Here is a 22,034-nt window from a genome sequence, read left to right on the forward strand (position 1 = left end):
GTGTAGAATTAGTTCACATCCTGAGAGAATCACTCATAACTGATGGAGCTGCGTAGAAACAGAGCACTTTTATATGAAGACACTGTGTTAGACAGTGTGGGTTATAAAAAGATAAAAGACCTATGCCATCTGCCCTTGAAGAATTTATGATCTTACTGAAAGACAGGTCAGGTACCTATGAAATAAAGCATAAGGATGATTGTCAATATACAGAGCCAGACTGAATGGGCAGAGAAGTGCATGTGACCGGAGTTCCCAGGAACACAACCTGTTCACTGGGGTGACCCAGGAGGGCGTCTGGGTCTCAGGGGCCTTAGCTGGGCTTCCAATGGCCTGAATGCCCCTTGCTCTCTGTGCTTCACCCAAACACCCCGGTACATAGACCAACTTCAGGTTCGATCTGAGGGGCTAGTGTTGTGTTTTCCGGGACTCAGTGTTGTAGTTGAGATTCTGGCCTCCCAAAGGAGGAGTTCAAGGAGAAACCTGGTATTCTTTAATTACAAAACACATGAGTCTCTGGTGGCGAGCAGACCCTTTCTCTAATGACGCCCCCGGCAAAGAAAGGATGGCCTGGACTTCCCTGGTGGCCCAGGGGTTCAAACTTCACACTCCCATTGCAGAGGGCATGGGTTTCATCCCTGGTCGGGGAACTAAGATCCCACATGCCCCACAACAGTACCAAAAAAAAAAAAAAAAGAAAATGACATCTTCATGGAATGTGTGTGGGGAAATTGTATTGTAAATGCATTTCATGTATTCAAATTCATCTCCACACATTTGGTACCAAAACACAACACAAAACAAAAAACACCATATAGAGAAAAAGAAGCCTTAACCACTTTGGGCAATTCCACCTGCCCTCCCGTCGAAGGAGCAGAGGGCCCGAGGATGCACATGTGATTCAGGTGCTTCTGTCTCCTGCGTCTCTCACAGTTGAGCTCTCTGGCTCCCTGCAGTGTCACACCAATGTGCAGAGAGATCTTTGATCTTCCTCGTGCTTGCTCCTAACTGCAAATCACATCTTTCTGGTGCTCAGCCAAAGAAACAAAGATCTGCTCTATCACTGGATGAAAAATTGTGGTCTTGAATTCACTGAGAGCTCATCTCCCAAGTGACCCCTTCCTAAGGGACTTTTCAAGGGAAAATTTGACATGAAGCTATTTTTGCCTTATATGCTGACTTTTGCGCCTAACCCATGTGTGACACAGACTTCTGTTTATCTTGAATGAATAGTTTTCTTGTGTATACATAATGGCCAGCTCTTTGATAGCAGAATCCATTTTTTGAGTTCTGGCTCTATACACAAGGCTGTTCAATAAAACTGTGGTATTGGGGAAGCTCAATCTACTAATATAATTTACACAGTCCAATATGGTTGCCACTAGCCACAGGGTCTATTAAACCCTTCACATGTGGCTAATGCCACTGAGGAACTAAATTTTAGATTTTGTTGAATTTTCATTAACTTAACTTTTTGTATGTGTCCTTGTGTATGTATGTGTGACACATGGGCTTAGTTGCTCCACGGCATGGGGGATCTTAGTTCCCCAGACCAGGGATTGAACCCACATCCCCTGCATTGCAAGGCAGATTCTTAATCACTGGACCACCAAGGAAGTCCCTCATTAACCTAACTATTTAAAGCTAGTAACTTTTAAAGTTAGTAACTATTTAAAGGTAGCTCATGGCTACCATATTGGACATTGCAGGTCTAGAACATCAGACCCTGATGGGCTTATGTTTGGTCTCAATACTCATTTGCATATGACAGGTAGTAGAAGTTCCTATTTGAACCTAAACCATGTTCACTCTCAAATTCAGGAAAGTCTAGGCACATTTTGAAGGCTAGTGGAGAAGTGGAGGCCTTTTCATAGAAGAGACCAAGATGCCTACGGGAAAGAACTTACCCCAACGGAAACAAAAAAAGAGTTCACAAGGGTGTTTGTTTCAGGAAGACAGGCAAACTTCAGACGAAAGTGGCAACTATGTGGTCAAATCTGTGTTGTCACTCACACTGTCCCAGGCCCAGCGCAATGGAGCCATTCCTGAATCTAGGAACAAAGGGTTGCAACCCACACCCTGCTCCCTGTAAGCCCCACTCCCCCGAGCATTGAAGGACAAGGAAGTGGCGGTGCAGGAAGCATGCAGCCAACATTTCTGAGCTGCTCCTGAGTGCCAAGCATGGTGCCAGGTGCCGCCAGGGCTGACAGCTACTGCAGCACCTGCCTGGGCCCTGCCTTCAGCAACCTCTGTACAGTTGTCAGCAGGGCACCGATGCCTCTGATGAGCATCAAGAGCGCAGCCCCCACAGCACTGGGAATTGCCATGATGAGCTGAAGCATTTTTTTTTTTATGGTTAACACCACTGCGTTTATATATTTATTCAATGTTACTCTAAGTGGCTGGTCTCACGTGAACAGTCTGGGGTTCACCTGAAGACATTCTTGAAAGCAGGCATGTTCTCCTCTGTCCTTCTTGTCACATCCTCAAAGACAAGAGATTATACTGGCCAAGAATGGCCAGTGGGAGAAAGAGCATTTTACCACTCTTTACATGGGAAACAAAAGGATAAAAATCCTCACTAGATTTTTTTTCTCCCCAAGTCCCTCTTTAGCTTCTAGCCTTCTCCAATCCTCTCCTTGGTTGCTTCTTAAATCTCCCTAATTCCTTTCCTAATGCAGAGCTATTTGACCTGTACCAGCTTTCCCAGGGGGCATTTTAGCAAAAGGTCACTTTCTTCATAGGGGAGATTCATTCCCTATGAAAAATAAGAATTCTCCATCATTTTGATTTCTAGTTTCTTTAATACCCTGTGTCATTTCCAGAAGAACTCAAGGCAGCCAAAAATGAGGCCATTAAGAGGAAAATGCCAGAACTTTCTGGTTCTAGCTTCCTCAGGTTTAATATCTCCTCTTCAACTTTCCCAACAACTTAATTTTAAAGAAAGTGCCTCCTCTCTCTCAATGTTCTTTGACCTGTTTGTCTGCTTGCTTAATGTTTATCTCTCCTGCTAAATGATTATTTCCGTCAGGGCAAGTACTATACTGACCATGTTCACTACCACACCCTAAGCATGTGGCATGGGGCGTGTCACAATAAATAATAAATGGATGTCTGTCAGATGAATGAATTGTCAACAAATGCAGTATTGATTATCTATTGCTGGGCAACAAATTATCCCAAAATGTACAAGCTTACAGCAACAATGATCATTTATTATCTCACACAGGAATCTAGGAACAGCTTTGCTGGGTAATTCTAACTCAGGGTCTCTCATGATGTGACAGTTACACTATCTTCCAGTGCTGCAGTCATCTGAAGGTTCGACTGGTCCTCCATAAAGTGTGCCTTCTTTGTATTTGGCAACAGTTTTTTTAGCGGACCAGCTTCTCTCCACTCAGAGGTACCGTGCAAAGGGAAAAAGCATTAGGAAAGAGATTGGCATTCAAATCCTGCTGCTTACCAGCTCCATGATCTCTTTGTGTAAGTCTTGACAAGTCTGAACTCTTTTTTTTAATCATTCCTCACTTTTCTCTTCTGTAATAGCGGCTTGCACGACTCTTCTTTGCAAGACAAATGTAAGGCTTAAGCAAAAGGAGGTCCATAAGGCACCGAGCATAGCGCCTGGTGTGTAGTAAGAGCTTGATAAGTGGTGGCTGTTAGGGTAACGACTCCCTCACCTGATCCTTTATATTCTGGACCTCAGCTTAGCAGTTCTGGCACCTCCTGAGTGGTAGAGTTGGCGAGGTTCTCACATTGCCAATGAGAAAAACAAATCCAGAGTGCTTAAGTGCTGTCCACAGTGTGACTTTGCTCCTCACTGCTTGTCGGGATCCTGGGCAGGGCTCTCAGAGGAGACTCAGTGATCACCAGTTCAGGAAGGGTGACGAGTGGCCCGAGACAGCGGTGTTCCATCTCAGCTCCCCCAGGCCATCCTTGAGGGGGAGCTGGGACTCTGGTTAACTTCTCGGCTGAGTCTTCAGGGGAGGTTCCTGTGCCTGACCCTCCTCCCGGCGCTGGGTCACAGGGATTGATTAGCGGCTGGTGAAACAGCAATGACAGAGCATCCTTATCCCAATGAGCCACCGGAGTGCCTCCAACAGCTACAGGCAGATGGAAAACGACCACTTAGGACTTAATGAGCTTGCTCAGCGGTGATTCTGGGGCGTCCTAAGAGCCTTAGCAGTCATCCAATCTTGTAGTTACTGTTGTTGTTTGGGTTTTCCAGGTTTATTTTGGTTTTTGTTTGTTAAGGGGTTTGGAGGTGGGGGTGTTTGTTAGTTTGTTTAAGATTTTCCTTACTGAGCAGACTCCTGCTTTGATTACTCAGCCAGGTTGTCACACCCTCCTTTGTGGGTAGATTTTCAGCCATTTGCAGAGGTGAGATTATGAGACTGCGTTTGCATCTGCCTGCTTTCTAACTGCCTTCAGTTCTGAAAGGCTTTCATCTTTCACCCAAAGAGCACACACTTCTTTCTTGAATCCAATCTAGAACCTGTGACAGCCCACTCAGGGCGCTAGCGGAGAAAAGGGCAAGACTTTCTCTTTTCCAAAAAAGTAACTCCCTGGTTAAGCAAAGAAAAACATCAGACACTTTTTAGGTCAGCAGGGTCAGATGGAGTACCCTACACAGGTTTTGATGAACACCTCTGTATGTGAGACACCACAATGAAATTTAAAGTTAGTTTGTGTTCACAGTGCAATAGGCTCAAAGTCCACTTCATCTCACCCATGACTTAACAGAGGGAAAATTCCTGCTTCTGCATGAATTTGTATAAGCAGAGTGTCTGGGCCAGGAGAAAATCACTGAGACAAGCAAGTTCTGGGTGGCTGCTTGCTTGCAGTGAGTGGTGGCCACCACAAAATCAGGCTCCAGAGCACCACTCACCCCCAATCCAGGGTGTGCTGTTCGCCGCAGGAGAGTTATACTCTGGAGGTGCGGCACCGCCTCTAGAAGACACTTGGGAAGAATTCAAAGAAAATGTCTGGAAGACAGCATATTGATCCTGTAGGAGTGGGACCTGGAAGGTTAGGTCAAAGGTGAGAGGGGGAACTGACAGGAGGCATAGATCATTCAGTGATCTGATATTGTCATTTTTTAGAACTAAGTTCCAGGGAGATGAAGTCAAATGCTTAAAATCACAGTTTGCCATAGACCTGCCTCCTAGGCTAGGACGTATGGCAGGAGAAAAGCCAGGAGCAGGAGGAGGCAGCGTTAGAAGTGGAGGTGAGATGGGAGTTTCCGAGGCTGCTTGAGTGGCACTGAAAGGCAGGGAGCCGGGTACTCCGCGTACTTCCCGTGTTTTCCAGGGATTATCCCAGCTTAGTGAGTAATGAAGGCAACTCTCCAAGAAATTGAATTTTGCTTCAAGGGTAAGGGAAAAAAGATGCGGAAACAGAGGAGGGCCTATTCAATGTAGTTGGAGGCCCAAAAAGAGAAGGACTGAGATGAAGCCCTCTCAAGTGAATTTGGGACGCTGCATGCAGATACAGTAGTCTGCCGGAAGCATGGCCTTCAGCTCAGGTCCACGGAGATGCTTCCAGCAGAGAGTCTGTTGAAAGAGAACAGGGGTAAACTGATCATCATGGGGTCGCAAGAATCAGACACGACTTAGCGACTAAAACCACGGCCACCTTGGTACCTAAAGTGACAGTGAAAGTGTTAGTCATGTCCGACTCTTTGCGACCCCATGGACTGTAGCCCACCAGGCTCCTCCATCCATGGGCTTCTCCAGGCAAGAATACTGGAGTCAGTAGCCATTCCCTTCTCCAGGGGATCTTCCTGACCCAGGGATCAAATCCGTGTCTCTTGCATTGCAGGCAGATTCTTTACCATCTGAGCCAACAGGAAAGCCCAATGGTACCTAAGAATGACATAATTATCCAAAGACAAGTGCCAAAGGCCAACTCTGCCAGGTGTGCCTGCCACGCACATTCCTATCAGTCACCGGCTCTCAGGGATGAGCTTGCCCATGGGACTCTCCCCCTTGTGGAGGGCTGTTCATCCCTATAAAATGAGGAAGGGCAAGGGCCCCTAAGAACCCTCCATGTTAGTCTGGCAGATGAGGATATAGACCCTGAGAGGAATGGGTGGGGACAGTGAGAAGGATGGGGATGCTGGGCCTCAAGTTCCCCTAACTATTGGAGCCACTCCATACCCTGAAGCGGGACACTGAGCAGTCCACGTTGGGGAGGGACAGTGTGTGTTTGACCCCTTGGTGGGCAGGAGGCTGAACTAAGGCTGCACTGCAGAGTCAAGCCTGCAACATCTGGAGCATCACTCGGGATAAGGAGAACAGAGAGCAGGCACACGCTCTTTCTGCACTTCTCTTCACCACTACATGCCCCAAATGATGAGCTTTTAATAAATCTCCTTCCAATAATGGGCTCCCCTGGTGGCTCAGACAGTAAAGAATTCGCCTGCAATGCAGGAGACCTGGGTTCGATCCCTAGATTAGGAAGATCCCCTAGAGGAGGGCATGGCAACCCACTCCGGTATTCTTGCCTAGAGAATCCCTATAGACAGAGGAGCCTGGTGGGCTATAGTCCAAGGGGTCACAAAGAGTTGGACATGACTGAACGTCTAAGCACACTTCCAATAACGACCAATAATATAATGTGGCTCTCAGGTCATTGGTGATGAGCCTGGCCATCTAGGGCTTGGCCCAATCAAGACTTGGGCTCACCTCTATTCCCAGGTGGGAAGGAGCCAAGTGACAGCCTTGTGTGGTCCTTGGACTTGGGCTACACTCACTTGGTCAATGTCATGTTCCTGTAATCATCATATCCTGTGGCCTCTGGCCTCCAAAGGGTTCGATTTCTGCTGAAAACACTGTAAAAAGAAATCTCTCTGCTTGTCAAACAACAGTTTGCACGCTTCAGAGGGTGTGAACGCTGAGACTTCCTATTTTCTGTTCCTTTTCTGAAGTGCAAAGGGCAGCTGATGGGCCAAGAGGCTGTTCCAGATTAAAGCCCTCCTAACAGGCTTCCCACGGACCTCCCAGCACACAGCCTCCTGAAGTACCAAGATGCCCAGGCCAGCCTTTCCTGTCAGGAGTCTGACCTGGACAGGAAAAAGAGACAGGCTTCCTAAAGGCATTTTATAAAGCAGAAGAGAACACTTTTTAAAATTCAGGCCTTTGGAAACAGACGCTCTCAAACAGTGCTGGGAGAAGTATGCTTGGAAGAGCTTTGTTGGCAAGTCATTCAGCAAAAAGCATCACAAGTGCATCTGCCATTCGAAATTCCCATCGAAAGTGCAGTTGGGAATTCCACTTCTAGGAACTTACCCAAGGAAACAGTCTAAGATATGCCTAAAGACTGAGATGCCAGGGAATTCATTACAGCCTATTTAGAACAGGGGAAAAGCTGGAAACAACCTAAATGGAGAATAGCTTCAATAAATAAGTGTGATCATAAGATGAATCCTACCTAGACTGTTACTACTAAAATACTGTAAAGTGAAAGAAAGGAAGAAAAAACAGTAGTGAGAGGGAGAGGAAGGAAGGAAACAAACAAGACAGTAGGTACAATAAAATCTTATTTTTGTAAAAATGCATGAGGGACACATTTCAAGGGGTAATATAGGATTATGTGTAAATTTTATTGTCTTCCTTTTGCTGTTCAATACATTCTGATTTTTCTGCAGGAAACACACATTCATTTAGTCTTTCAACAAACATGTATTGAGTAACTACGAGGTATCAAGAGCTATGCTAGTCCAGTACTGAGAGAAGATTTCTGTACACCAGAACTTCCTGATCTATTGCTACCTGTACAATTTTTTTTAATTAATTGTATTATTTAGTACTGTAGAAGACTCTTGAGAGTCACTTGGACAGCAAGGAGATCAAACCAGTCAGTCCTAAAGGAAACCAACCCTAAATATTCACTGGCAGGATTGGTGCTGAAGCTTGAAGCTGCAATACTTTGGCCACCTGATGTGAAGAGCCGACTCATTGGAAAAGACCCTGATGCTGGGAAAGATTGAGGGCAAGAAGAGAAGGGGACGACAGAGGATGAGATGGTTGGATGGCATCACTGACTCAATGGATGAGTTTGAGCAAATTCCGGGAGATAGTGAAGGACAGGGAAGCCTGGCATGCTGTGATGAATGTAATCGCAGAGTTGGACATGACTTAGTGACTGAACAACAACAATAGTAGTAATCATACTGCTTAGGTAATTTTCAGCCTAGAGTCTAGGGGTGATTTATACCAGAAGCTCTCCAAATGATTCCCTGGTAGCTCAGCTAGTAAAGAATCTGCCTGCAATGCAGGAGACCCTGGTTCAATTCCAGGAAGATCTGCTAAAGAAGGGATAGGCTACCCATTCCAGTATTCTTGGGTTTCCCTTAGTGGCTCAGCTGGTAAAGAATCTGCCTGCAATGCGAGAGAGCTGGGTTCGATCCTAGGTTGGGAAGATCCTCTGGAGAAGGGAACGGCTACCCACTCCAGTATTCTGGCCTGGAGAATTTCATGGACTATACAGTCCATGGGGTCACAAAGAGTCAGACATGACTAAGTGATTTTGACTTTCACTTTCACTTTACAAACCAACCTGCTTTGCGGAAATCCATGGCCCTCCTATTTCTCCCAAATCTTACTCCTGCTTGTCATGGCAAAGCAAGCATAAGCTTTGGAAGTGCAGTAGGGAAATCCAGAGCTGCCTTTGGAGAAGGCTGCATTTTTGGTAAGTATCTGAAGACTAATTTGTGTGGGAAGCTGGATACCTGTGGTGAGAGATGGGGCAATGGGATAAACAGCAAGGATGGCTGTGACACCAGCCTTGCTGAGGCATCTAGATGGCTCTCACAAAGTCAGTAATGTCGGTGCCACACTTTTCTTGTGGGAATGTTTGCCCTGCCTGTAGGTCTAATTGGATTAAAAGAAGGAAAACATATCTGTCCTGTCTACCTGCATGGGGAGGTGCCCCAGGATGGCCCAACCTGTGGCCACAGCAGGTTGAACCAGGAGTGGACACCACCCTCACATAGGTCTAATCAGACTTCCTGTCCTGGGATTATATTTTATTTTTAAAAACATTTTATTTTCTCAAACATTTTATTTTATTTGGAATAGAGTTGATTAGTAACGTGGTAGCTTCAGATGTACCACAAAGGGATTCAGTTATACATATACATGGATCTATTCTTTTTTAAATTCTTCTCCTAATTAGATTGTTACAGAATATTGAGCCCAGTTCCCTGTGCTATACAGTAGGTCCTTGTAGGTTATCTATTTTAAATATAGCAGTGTGTACATGTCGATCCTGAGTCCCTCCTGGGATTTTAGAATAAGTACCAAGAGGTTCAGGCTCAGTCTGAATTGATTTTTTGAAAGGAAGAAATGAAAAGCCTCAGTCTCTGGGCTTGGCCATCTTTGAGAGAAGTTGGGCTATAGAAGAACAGAGCAGCTCGTGGGAAAGGCAGAGCTGAGAGATGGTCTTGACTGTTTTCCAGAAAGTTGCCAAACCCTGGCCTGGCCTGAGACTGAGCTTTCCTTCTATCTTCAGGTCTGAGGAAATGCCCTCATCTTTTATCATAAGTTCCCCAGTTTTGCTCACAGTTAGCTTAAATGGTCTCAGCTTCTCAAAACTAAAGGGTTCTAACTAATACCCTTGCTCACAAAGCTGGTATGAAAATCAAATAGACTCATTTTACACAAAACATCTGAAAACTCCTTTAAAAAAAAACAGACTTAAATTTGCAGTTAGGGCAGGATCACAGGCTCTGACTGTTTTTTTAGCCCCAAACTAAAAAAAAACTCTGCTGATTTCAACCCTATCCTTGCCACAAGTTTAAAAGTACATGTTGCATCCAATTTCTGGGTTTTGGGTAAGGGAAGGCAGCGGGGAAGGTGTCTGTGACTGAAGGCAACATGACCCTTGGATTCTATATTATAATCAGTAACCCTGACTGCTCTACCAACAAACTCCCAACTTCAGCAATTTGCAAAATAAAAAGATAACACCCACCTCCTGTCCAAGCCCAAGGGTGTTGGCAAGGAAGCTCTGCTTAAACCCGTTATCTGGGAACCTAGGTTTCTTCTACTTCTCAGCTTTTGCCACTTGGCATACCTTCCTTCCAGGGCCACGGAGTTCTCCATGGATCCTCTGTACCCAGCCAGCAGACAAGTGAGAATGCAGAGATCTCCTGGGACGTTTTTAAGGAGCCAGGCCTGAAGATGGAAGACTTTATTTCTGCTCATATTCCATTATTCAGAGTTCAGTCACATGGCCACGCTTAACTATGAGAGAGGTTGGGAAAATGTAGGCCACCTACAAGTCCACAAGGAAAAGGAAATGCTGTGAGCATCGCAGTCCCTGACTCCATCATTTAGCCCTTCTTCCCTGACTCCTGTTTGTAGTTGTCTCTGGCCTGCTGTCATGCAGCCAGTAATACAGGGACTGGCAAACAACCGGCCTGTGGGTTAGATCCCACCTACAGCCTGCTTTTATAAATAAAGTTTTATTGGAACACAGTCATGCCCATTTGTTCATTTCTTGTCTTTGGCTGTATTCCTGTGATAATGGCAGTGTTGAATAATTTTGATGAAGACCACAAAGACCACAAAGGCTGAAACATTTAATCTCTGGACCTTTACAGAAAAATTTAACAACTTCTACAAAAAATACATAAGCATTCCAAATTCCAAAAGTATGTTGATCTCTCTGAACTGTGTCTTTTCTTTATCTTGTGGGTCAGTTTGCTGCCCTGGGCAAACCAGTGAATGAGACCACACGTGGTGAAGGGTTCCATTGTGTTGGGAAGAACTCGGGTGCTCACTTTTTCTGGGGTCATTGGGGCATTTTGGTCATTTTCATCACATTGCTGAAGTTTACCCTATTTTTAGGCTTAAGGAAACTCTTTCTGAATTGAATTCTTTGCAGTTATTCAACCTCTAAATAAAGTTCCCATATCATCTGGAAGCTTTTATATGTTTTCAATTAATGGAAGAGAAAGCCGATAATGTAAGTGTGGCCAACTCAAGAACAACAACAACAAAAAACAGATTATAGGAAGAGCAAAAACTGGAAAGAGAGTTGAGCAATGTTATGATAAGCCTCACAAACTGCAACCCTAACTCTACTCCTGTAAAATTCTTATTGTTGCTACTGAAAAAATGCCTAACTGCAAAATATGATTTACTGCATAAGTTGTGCTATCTTTATAAATTAAAATATTATATGTCACTTAGGTCATTTTAAATTAACAATAACTAGACATTGCTTCATTTTCCCTCATTATGTATGATGTTATTATACTTTGCTGTATGATCGAGACCTTTTGGATCCTTTATTTGATGAAGATTTTGAGACTTCAAAACAGCCTGCCTCCCCTCTCAAATGGCCTTTTCTTGCCTGGAGTTTCTGTGATTCACTGCAATACCATCAACTCCCAGTCACTCTGCCAAGCCCTTCTGTGGTGTTTCTAAGGACACAGGTTTGGTTTCTAAGAGCACTGACACGTCTTGCCTCTCCCAGTGCTCAGAGTTTCCACCTTCTGGTTTGGGGCTTTGGCCAGAGCACACGCCCTGTTCGCAGATGTGCCAGAAGGAGCCCAGACCCTCTGGCAGAAGCACTGTCTTTTCTGCCTGTGGAGTGTCTGGTGGGGCGGTGATGTGGTTGTTGTTCCCCTCCCCCAAGTCACAGGGAGACTCGGGTTGGGGCTGGAAGATTTGCAGTCTCTTCCTCTGGGCCCCACCTGAAAAAGAAATTCTAGGCTATGAAGCTTGCGAGGAATTTTTGTTTTCTGCTTTGTGAGTCTTGTTCATGAATCCCCCTTTTTCATTGATCATTGGGGCATTTGAAAACAGAAATTCCAGGGGCTCCAGCTGAAACCAGGGGGAACCTCTCTCTCCTCTGCCCGCTAAAGGATCTTGCTAGAATGTAAGCTCCATGAAGACAGGTAGTTTTGTCTCTTCATTGATGGATTCTCAGTTCAGTTCAGTTCAGTCGCTCAGTCATGTCCGACTCTTTGTGACCCCATGAATCACAGCACGCCAGGCCTCCCCGTCCATCACCAACTCCTGGAGTTTACTCAAACTCATGTCCATCGAGTCGGTGATGCCATCTAGCCATCTCATCTTCTGTCGTCCCCTTCTCCTCCTGCCCCCAATCCCTCCCAGCATCAGGGTCTTTTCCAGTAAGTCAACTCTTCGCATGAGGTGGCCAAAGTATTGGAGTTTCAGCTTCAGCATCAGTCCTTCCAATGAACACCCAGGACTGATCTCCTTTAGGATGGACTGGTTGGATCTCCTTGATGGATTCTAGAACAGTCCTAATACATATTAGCTTCTCAAGAAATATTTGGTGAATGAATGACAGATGACTGACCAAATGGCATTTGAGAATGACTCTATGTCTGCTTACTGATACTTCTTTTCTCATTTCTTCAACAACAATAACAACAAAAACAGGTTTTAATTAGGTAATATTTACACACAAAGAAATGTATAGGTTTTCAGTGCACAATCTGATGAACTTTGAGAATAGATAACCCCTATGCATCCAAGGTCTTCCCAGGTGGCACTAGTGGTAAAGAATCCACCTGCCAATGCATGGGACATAAGAGACATGGTTTTGATCCCTGAGTCCGGAAGATCCCCTGGAGAAGCGCATGGCAACCCACTCCAGTATTTTTGCCTGGAGAATCCCAAGGATAGAGGAGCCTGGCAGGCTACAGTCCATAGCGTCGCAGGGAGTAAGACACAGCTGAAGCAACTGAGCTTGCACATACCCATGCAACCAGTGTTCCAATCAAGTTTTATAATATTTTCATCACCACAGAAAAGAACAATGCCTTGTATTAATCAGCTTGGGGTCCAGCCTCACTTTATATAGTTCCCTTTAGCGTTCTCATTTCATTTTATCCTATTACAAGAACTCATGTGAGCCTACACCTACCAAAATATAAGCTCGGTGAGGTTGGAGATACCATGACCTGTCATGGCATGTCTGGAGCCAGGTAACTAAATAAATGTCGAAGTAGGCACTCCTGGATAATCCGAAGATAAGTCTTACATCAAAGATGCACTGGGGTGCGTGTGACCTATTTCTGAGTGCAGCGCTGGGTGCAGAGCACAGAGAGAAGATACAGAGTGGAGGAGAAGGAGGAGCCAGCTAAGTCAAAGAAAGAACAGAAAAGGTTCAAGAAGGGCCAGATAGTGGGACACACAGGGACTTCACAATGTTGTCTCAGGTCAGATCTACTATTCTTGCCAGCAAAAGGATTTCCTTCCCAATCATTACATGAAAAACCAGTGTGCTTCATCTCCATACCAAATCTCACATCCCAGGTTTGCAAATTAACAGTGCTTCACACTCAGTGGATGTTCAACACAAGATTCTTCAACAGAATTTATTGAATACCTGTCTTTTCTCATGATGCGGCTGTACCTGACCCAAACAACTAGGACCCAAAGGACTCTGCAGGAAATGGGCTAAGATCTAGAATCAGTCACTAGCATCATGGTGCAGAATACAGGTTTTAGAGCCCTTTGACTGCATTCAACTTCCAGCACCACTACAAAATGGACAACCCTGTGCATGTTATTTAACCTCTCTGCTCCACACTGTCCGCATTTGTAAAGGAGCATGACAAGAGGGACAAGCTTCTTGCGGGGATTAATGAAAACAAAGCACATAAAGAGCTTAGCATGAGCCCAGCATATACTAAGCACTCAACCAGTGTTCTCATTACTAGCAACTCAGAGAGTGAGCCTGACAAGAATACCCTCAGTTGCAGGAACTGAGCAAAAGGTATCTCATACGTTCTGGGGTCAGCTACAGTACTGAGAAGATGTGGCCTCAGCAGGTCACAGTCTCAGCAGACAGAGGGCCTTGGAGAATCTCATTGGAGGTGATGAATAGCCCACAAAGCAGGGATAGAAAAAAATAGGGCAGTGGGGACGGAAGAGGAGTCTGGGAGAACTCCTTAGAGAAAGGAGAGAAACCAGGAATGAGTGACTTGTTCAGAAATATGGAGGCAATTCTGCCTTAGGACCCAATACATCTAACCCCTTCCCCCAATTTTGTTCTAATTAAGCTACGGGTACACACCAGGTATGTGCTTGATATTGGCACATGCACAAATACACCATATGTTTGTCCTGATGAAAAGATTTTGGTAATTAATACATAATATTGAAAATACAAATGGAGGAAAAGGAATTTGTGATACATTTCTGCTCATGTAGTGGTGTCCTGATAAAATGTGATTCTCAGCTCTATAAATCAGATTGATAATGAAATGCAACTTTAGGTTGGTAAGGACTGTGAGAACTGGAGTCTGGAAACTTGAGCTAATCATCACTTCTTCCCTAGATCAGAGCGAAGCGGGGGGGAAGAGACATATCTTGGATAAGAGGCTGGTTCTGTGTAAGCTTTTTCCTTTTTCAGGTCACTTTCAGAGTATCACAATTATTAATTATCCATTTCTACACTCCCTTATTAGAAGGACCCCCTCCAGGGAAAAAGCAGTTGACCTTCTAAAAAATGCAGTCCTTTAAAGGCTTGGGCCTATGACTATCCCCTCTGTGATGTTCTAAAAATGCTTCCCTTGGTGGTTCAGCTATGACTCACATGGCCCAAAACAGCATTTCAGGAAAATTGTTTGTCTCTGTCTCTAGTCTCTGTTCTTGGCTTCTCTTGTTCAGCTGATAAGACTTTACAGTGCTATCCAGGTGAAGGAATCAGAGTTATATCTGCAAATAGAACACTCCACTCCATCACACGTCCCATTAGGTGTGGCAGAAGCTGAGACTAAGGGCTCCTCTTCATAGTGAGGAAGCTTAGGACATCCTCTCTGGGCCCCAAAATTCCTGGCTGGCCTCCACTGAGGTGGGCCATTGCAGGTACCCATGAGAGCAGGTGGCACTGCATCTTCCCTGGCAGGTTCAGCTTTGGTTTAACACAGAAGCAATTTGACTTGGAGAGTGATGAAGGGATTCCCTCCCCAAGGGATCTGTTTAGCTGGCAGTAGTTCCGGTTAGAAATTTATCTGTTGGCACAGAAAGAAAAGAGCAGAGTAATTCTGTCAAAACTGTACAATCAAACTGGTCAGCCTTCTCTGAATGAAGGCCTGATGCTGGAGTCAGCCCCATGCCCCCATCAGCATGAACAAAGGGCCTATTATTGGATGAAAACAATTACCTGCATGCCAGCAGGCAGCATGCTGCAGCGGGACCAACATGCTTTGTTTGTGTCCCATCACTGCCACTTCCCTGATAAGTGATCTTGAGAAAGTTTTGTCAACCCTCCATGCTTCAATTTTCTTACCTGTGGAACAGATCTAATAAAACTAGCCTCCTAGGGTTTGGGGAAATGATTCGATGAGACTAATCATGGAAAGTGGGCTGCAAAGTGCTTGACACATAGTAGGCTCTCATTATTGCTAGTTTCTCAACATATGTCTCTTCTTTGTTCTTTTGCTTTCCTGCTGGTTTTCCTAAAAGCAAGGAGAATGGAAAGAAATAAAAGTTATGAAGAAGACAGGGATATTAAAGGCAGCAAGGAAGACAGAATTGGCAGGAAGTCTGATGAGGAAAGCTCAGGACATTTGGAAATCAGAACAATAGTGGTATTTTGGGTACTAGTAGGTTCTGCAGCAGATAACTGTGTGTTTTTTCTGTCTGTGCAATGTCCTTCCTTCTTGTATTAACTTTCTTTTGTTGTATAACAAGTTACTCCAAAATTTAGCAGCTTAAAGTCATGTGCACTGCTGACATCACAGTTCCTATGGGTCAGGAATGTAAGTACAGCTTAGCTGGATCATCCAGCTCAGGGTCTCTCACAGGCTATAGTCAAGGAGTCAGTCAGGTCTGCCCTCACTCAAGGCTCATACGGGGAGGCATCCACTCCTAAGGTCACTCAGTGAGTGGTTAATGACAGGACTCAGCTCCTTGTGGGCTATTGGATTGAGAGTCTCAGTTCCTTGCTGTCTATTGGCCAGAGCTGATCCTCAACTTCTTGCCACATGAGCCTTTCCATAGGGTAGCTTATAATATGGGAGTTGGCTTCATCAGAGTAAGCAAGGGAAAAGGGGGATCATAGACTTTGGTACAATAATGTTAGAAGGACTATTCCATCACCTTCACTGTATTCTATACATTAGAAGTGAATCACTAGATCAAACTCACACTTAAAGGGAAGGAATTATGTAAAGGTCATTATCATCAGACATGATGATCACTGAGGTCTTAGAAGGCTGATAACCTCACTGCCCTTCTGGTGAGAGCAACCCTCCAGAATACCTGCCATCTCTCCTGGACCCCTCAATGGGATAACATGAGACCCAGGTCATCTTTGATCATAGCACATCCAGTTAGCCACAGTGATTGGTTCAAGAAGTAGCCACGTGACCCAAACTGGGCCAATCAGAGTCTTTCCCTGGGATTTATATGTACTAAAACAAGGAGACAGAAGTTCTCTGTTTCATCTGAAATCACTAATATGAAATGTAGCCTGGGGTTTCCCATGGCCATATCCTCTACTAATCATAAAAAAGAATTCCAACTCTACAAAGAACAATTTAAGACATCACATTCTGAAGTAAAGACAAAAGATCTAAGATTAAAAAGAGAGCACTAACAAACCAATGGCATTTGTTTTTAACCCCTGAAGCTAGTTTCCCTTGAAAATGAATATATCTCCCCATTTCACCTGAGATAATTTAAGTTGGGTTACATCTCTTGAAACAAAAAGAATCTTGGTTAAGTTGGCCTTGGTTTTTGCATCTGTAAAGTCAAGGAGCTAAACCAAATGATTCCGTGTTTCAAGTTCTAAGATTTTGACTTGAATGGTCTGATCCTTTATCAAGAAACAGATTTTTCAGAAGTGGGGAAAGAATAGAAGAGCAGCCTGAAAGGAGAGGCACACACAAGGGGCACAGAGGCTCTCCTGTGACCTGTGGGAGCCAAAGACCAAGTCTGCCTTCCCCAGAATTTACCAAGGCTCCAGGTTTCAACTCAGAACATTAAGAATGCCACCAAAAAGGATTCATGCTTCTAGTGACCCAGAGTAAGAATCAGACATCTTATTTCATAGACTGCTGGAGCCATGATAACACAGTCTCAGGGAGGTGGACTTTATAGAGGCAGTAGCCCTGTGCTTAATGATGATAATAATAAAATAATAGTATATAATGTTTACTGAGTGAGTACTACATACCTGGCAATATCTCACATCCCAAGTTCTTGACTTACTAGGTATGTGACCTTAGACAGGTGACTTACCCTCCATAAGCTCAACCTCTGCAGAGCTGAAGTCGCTCAGTCATGTCCAACTCTTTGCAACCCCATGGACTGTAGCCCCCCAGGCTCCTCAGTCCATGGGGTTTTCTGGGCATGAATACTGGAGTGGGTTGCCATTTCCTTCTAAAGGGTCCTCATCTGTAAACTGGGGATAATAACAGTTCCCTTCTCACTGGGCTGTTGTGAGTGCCACATATGAGTCCATGCAGGTAAAGCACCAAACACAGTAACTAGCATGCGCTGTTCTTCAAAGGCTCCTCCTTGCCATCCTCGTTAGTATAGTGGTGAGTATCCCCAACTGTCAAAGGCTCCTCCTTGCCTTTTACACCCAGCTCAAGTATCAACCATTCCACACACCACCCACTCTTGTCCGTCCACCTCCTCTGTGCCCCCCACAGCACTTCATTCCTGCCTGCTTTTCTAGTCCTACAAATTTGCATTACATTTACCTATTCCCCTAGTTATCACTCTTGGCCAACCACACCTTATTTATCGGTGGGTTCCTAAGGTCTAGATCCATGCCAAACACACAATTTGGATCCCGACAAATCCAAACAGGTGGATAAGCACAACACACATCAGCCTCTAAAGCAGAAGAGCAGATGATCTGCCTGGGAGGAGGACATATCTCTGGGTTTCATGACCTGGTTGGGTATTCAGGATTTTTGTCAAGCGAAACTCTGATGTGTGTTTGTAAAGCTTCTCCTCCAATGAAACCATCAATTGCTCAAGTGAAAAGTAATAATTCCTCACAACTGGCAGTTCAACCCATCAGTAACCAGCGTGGAGCCCAGTGTTAATGGGTGCGGTGCTGCTGGTTTGGAAGCTGACCAGAGACAGTAAGTAAACATGACGGTTGCCTGGGTGTACAAACACCAAACCAGCTTCTCATGGCCTCATCCCTGGGACAGTCCAGTCACCGCATCCGTGACACCCACATGTGGTTACTTGTCAGCTCCTGTCAAGTGCAGCAGCAAGAGCCGATCACCCTCAAAATGCAGATATTAAGGACAAAAACACAATAACAGCAGTTTTTATAAGAAGCCAATGTGTTTGTGTGGGTGTATTCAGAAAAAGTGGTCATTTTCTAAGGGGGGTATATGATAAGGGCCTGTGTTAAAAGAGGAAATATTTCTCTCCTTCTAAGACCACATTATTTTTTCCAGCTAGAGGCCAGGCAGGACTAGAAGGTTAGAACTGTGCACCCATCCAACTGACGACAGAAAGATGCTCTGGGGGATGGTCTATACAGCACTTCATTTCTCATTTGTGTGGATGTCAGAGAAGCAGTGCAAAGTGTTTTTGGAATCTATAAGTAGTGTGGAAAAGGAAATGGGAAGCATGCCTGGCTCCTGTGGCATGAATAATGGAAAAAACTTTAAATATAATGTTTACTCCCTTGTACTCACTGGAATTCAACTCCAGGGCATAGTAGGGCTTACAGGATTACAGTGGGTGGTCTCCCTCATGACAGGAATTCAATAAAACTCTCTTACAAATTCCTCTTCCCCATCTGTTAGTTTCTCTTCATTCACTCACCATTTATCTATACCCTGTCTGGTTCCTGGTTCTGGAAAGGAATGCAGCCACATATTCTATAGGCTTGGGGAGCTACGCATGGTTTTTAAGCAGGGGAACTCTGTGATCAAATAAGACTTTTAGAGCATCTAGCATCTAGAATCAGTGCTGAGGATGAGAATAGAGGCCAGTAGCCATCCAGATGAGTCCTAACTAGTGGCTATGGAGGAGAGAGGATAATCAGAATTTCTTGGCTTGGCCAGAATGTGGATGGTGGAGAAATAGCAAAAACTAACTAGAAAGTTTTTTGTTTAGGTGATTTTATGAATGATGACACTACCAAAGAAGACTGACAATACAGAGGAGGAGAATTTTGGAGAAGGGGAGATGAAAAGCATGAGGAACTGCCTAGTGAAAAGTGCCATGTAATGATGTGTCCCATTACCAGTGAAGGGGACAGATAATGTTGCTAAGGAGGGTCATGTGTTGTTCCAGTGGTCAATTGTGGGTTGACCTACAGCTGCACCACGTTGGGTTGCTCTGTCTCACATCCACAGCTGGTCTTACATGCTGATTGTGCCCCATGGCATGACCACTATGGCCACTAAAGGAACTGTGAGAGTGTGGGAATGGGGCAGTACAAGCCTAGGACCACCCTTAGAGACCCCCAAAAGGCCTCTATCTTTACTGATAGTGAGCCTGGTGTGTACCACTTTCACACCTAAATATCTTGAGTTTGGACAGAAATCCACAGGTAGGGAAAACTGAGTACACCAGAGTAGATAATCAGACTGTTAAGATCGTCCTCAGGCTCTGCCTTGAATCTCTGCCCAAATTTGACCTCCTAACCTAAGGGATGAAGTATACTTAGTCGCTCAGTCAGTTCTGATTTTTTCATCCCCGTGGACAGTAGCTTGCCAGGCTCCTCTGTCCAAGGGATTTCCCAGGCAAGAATACTGGGGCAGGTAACCATTGCCTGTGCCAGTGGATCTTTCTGACCCAGGGATAGAAGGTGGATTCTTTACTGTCTGAGCTACCAGGGAAGCCTGGAGGGGAAAGAGGAATTCTTTCCAAGAAGCCTAGTCTTCTGTCTTGACTCCCAAAGCACCTTCTCCTCATCTGAGAGCCTCTGCTGCTCCTCACACGTCCCCATAAAGCCTTTCTTTTCCATACTGGGCAAGTCTGGGAGCCGAGCAGGCTCCTGGGTGGGAGAGCTGTTCTCTATTGGAGCAATTCGGACTTTGTAGGCTGTCTCTGCTGCACACATAGAAGGCAGCTTGGAGGTTTTCTTTGATTTTTTTGTCTTGTGTTGCTTATTTATTCTCACTTTGTTTTAAATAAAAGTGTTAGGCTTCTCAGTATAATGGGCTTTAAAATTTTTAAGAACAAGCCTTGCACAAGGCTGACTGCCCCCCACCCAAGGAGCAAATGTGGAGGCGACCCCTGCTGGCTAGTTTTGCTCCTGCAGCCCTCTGCCCATCTGAACACGTTAGCGTTTGGGAAGGCCTGTGCAGTTTCACAGGGGAGAATCACCTAGCACCAGAAGATACTCTTGCTTTCTGAAACAATGGTCAGTGCCCCGGTAGATCGACCATTTGTAAAACTCATTCCATCACCCTCTGCCCTTCTCTTTCATCAGCTCTTGCACAAATATTCAGGGTCTTAATTTGCTCGTCCGTGGAACATTTCCGGGGCCCTGAGGCTAAGCCCGCACTTCGCCAGCAGTGGGAGCCTTCAGGAGAAAGAACACGCTTCCTACCCGGGAGTCCAGCATTAGCAGAGTTGGTCTCTTTCAGTAGTAAAACCCCAGCCATCCAGGCTGAGAACACTCAGTCTACAGGTGTTCCTCAGACCCGAGAGGTAGGTTTACATCTACCTAGGATTTTTCAGGAAGCCGGAGTATTTCTTTTATCATGAGATAACTTAACGCGGTGCTTCCTCTAGGCTGAGGCAGAACCAGGCTGCCCCCTGCAGGTGGGAGGGAGAGGCACGCATCCTGAGGGCTGCTGCCCAGGCGGCCCTTGCTCACCCATGTGACCTTCTTCTCAGCGGCTCCCCCACGCCCTGGGCGTTGCTCCACGTGATGCTCAACTCTCGATCCCCAGACTAGCGGCAGGGGCGCACCTGGGAACTTGTTAGAAGTGTAAATTCTCAGGCCCCACCCCAGTCCTGCTGAAAGGCAACTCGGGGTGGGGCCAGCAGCCCGCTTCTGCAAACCCTCCAGGGGATCCTAATGCACCTCAAGTTTAAGAACCACTGGTCTGGAAAGAGCAGTGTAGCCGGCTCTGGGGGCCCTACTAGACAGCCCCGCTACATGAGACGCGGCCCCTCCTGCCTCACGTCAACCTCAGAACCAAAGGATCTCAGAAGTGCCTATTGCAGAGCCCTTCTGTTTACAAACGAGAAAAGTGAGGTGCAAGGATGTGAGGGAATTCTCCTCCAAACCTCGCAAGTTACACGAGAGGAAAAGGAAGGCCAGGAAAAGTAACCCTCCCGGGGTTCCTCAGACCTACCTGGGTTTGGGGGCTCTGCCCATTCCTCTCTGCGGGTCTGGCTTTCCCACGCTTGTGCCAGGGCGGCTCAGAGCTCTGGGCTTTGAGACAGAGCCCCTGGCCTTGCCTTCCTCTCTTCAGAGCGATGCTCTTTCCGACTTCTCCTTTTTGATCACACTAAGTCTTGCCTGCCACTCAGAGATGGAACAGAAAGGGCCCAGCTGTGAAAGGATCACAGCAGGATTTGGTTTTGTTTTTCCTCAGTCTCCAGCATCTTAAAACGATTTGTCAACCACAGAGAAATAGGAAGTCACTAGAAAGACAGGAAACACTGGAGGATGGAAACACATCCCGTTCAGCCGCAGCTGTCTTTGCAGATGAGCGCCTGGGTCTTTCTGGCAGGCTGGGATGAAGGGGATGCACTGCCTCCCTCTCCTCCCAGTGTTCAGATGCAGGCTGATTTTCTAGAAGGGCCGGGGAGCCGGGGAGCTGGGGGTGGGTGGGATGCGGGTGGAGGAGAGAAGAGAATAGCATCTAATAAAGAGCTATGTGTAAAAAGAATTTTTAAAAAATGGCATCTGAGTATATTTGTTAACAAAATCAGAGGGGTTTGGTCCCCAAGGGGAGATTATACCTTGAACACGCAGCTTTCTCTCAAAGACTGGAGAAGCAATCGGCCCCTTTCTAAGCTCTGCACACAGCCACAGAGGATCCCCCGACACTCCCCACTTGCATGGCCTTGGTGACAGGTCCAGCGCTCCTTTGTTTCAGA

General features: G+C 45.6%; 1 long non-coding RNA gene across 1 annotated transcript; it reads right to left on the reverse strand.

Moving 5' to 3' along the window:
- Nucleotides 1-3,187: 3,187 nt before the first annotated feature.
- Nucleotides 3,188-21,598, reverse strand: LOC139039427 (uncharacterized). Its single transcript, XR_011492693.1, has 3 exons — nucleotides 21,284-21,598; nucleotides 10,078-10,278; nucleotides 3,188-5,552 (listed from the first exon to the last, which is right to left on the reverse strand). It is a non-coding gene; the product is annotated as an uncharacterized lncRNA (long non-coding RNA).
- Between the last annotated feature and the right edge of the window lie 436 nt (nucleotides 21,599-22,034).

The sequence above is a fragment of the Odocoileus virginianus genome, chromosome 2 (genome assembly GCF_023699985.2).
Source record: "Odocoileus virginianus isolate 20LAN1187 ecotype Illinois chromosome 2, Ovbor_1.2, whole genome shotgun sequence".
Taxonomy (NCBI): domain Eukaryota; kingdom Metazoa; phylum Chordata; class Mammalia; order Artiodactyla; family Cervidae; genus Odocoileus; species Odocoileus virginianus.